Source organism: Bacillus rossius, unplaced genomic scaffold (genome assembly GCF_032445375.1).
Source record: "Bacillus rossius redtenbacheri isolate Brsri unplaced genomic scaffold, Brsri_v3 Brsri_v3_scf27, whole genome shotgun sequence".
NCBI classification, from domain to species: Eukaryota; Metazoa; Arthropoda; class Insecta; order Phasmatodea; family Bacillidae; genus Bacillus; species Bacillus rossius.
In genome coordinates, this window is record NW_026962448.1 from 475,791 (window position 1) to 476,943 (window position 1,153).

The following is a 1,153-nucleotide window of genomic DNA, read 5'->3' on the forward strand; positions in this document are numbered from 1 at the left end:
GATGGTGAGGTCGCACGCTGCGGTGAACCGCAAGAGGGCGCGGCCACGGAAGGTGTCGGCGGCGCAGCCCCAGCGAGTATGGCGGCAGTTAAAATCGCCAGCCAGCAGGACAGCACCATCCAGCCGGGCCAGCAGCAGCAGGTCCGCCGCGGGCAGCACCCGATTAGGCTGCAGGTAGACGGCCGCCACCGTGAGGGCCGGGCGCGTGGACGTCAGCCGAACAGCCACCGCCTCCGCCGCGGCCAGCGCAGGAACAGCACGGCGGTAGTGGGGGATGTGGCACCGCACCAGCACAGCAACCCCGCCCCGCGGCCCAGCATGGCGGTCAGCCCGGTGGCACACGTAGCCCGGGACGTCAAGCGCCAAGTGCGGCTTGAGCCAGGTCTCGGTGAGCAGCACCAGGTCGGGCGTCCAGCGGTGAAGGATGTCGGCCAGCTCCTGGGAATGATAACGGACAGACCGGGCATTCCACAGAAGCAGGCTAGTCATTAGAGGCAGCACCAGCGGCGGGCACAGCCTGCCCGGGCCCAGCAGCGTCATCGCCGAAGAGCCGCAGCAGAGCAGACAGCAGCACCTCGCCCTTCTCCAGGAGAGTGGGGGCACGCGCCAGGGCAACAAGCGTGCGCCGGATGCACTGCAACCAGGACGAGAGGCGCAGGTCCTTCAGCAGGCGGATGATCTCCTGCACGTCAGCAGCCAGGCCGCGCCCGCCCTCGGGGGGCGCATCAGCACCGCCAGCAGCAGGCCGGCCGCGGGAAGTGCCCGCAACCGCCCCCGCGTAGTCCACTCCATCACGACGAGAGGCCGGCAGACCTGGAAACTGACTGCCCTGGGTCGCATCAAACCCGCCAGGGCCCCGGGCTGGAGGCCTGCGGCGGCGCGCCTGACGCTCCTCGTACGCCAACCGAGAAGGACAGCCTGAGAAGTTGGCCGGGTGATCCAGGCCACACAGCGCACACCTGGGCGGAGAGGCAGGATCAAGAGAGCATTCGGTGGACCGGTGGGCCCCCCCACAGCGCACACACACTGCAGGGTTGTCACAGTTGTGGCTGGAATGGCCGAACTCCTGGCACCGATAACATTGGACAGCCCGGAGGCTGCCACGGTACAGCTCCACCTTGACCGCAACGTGGCCCAGGTGCTTCAGCTGGAG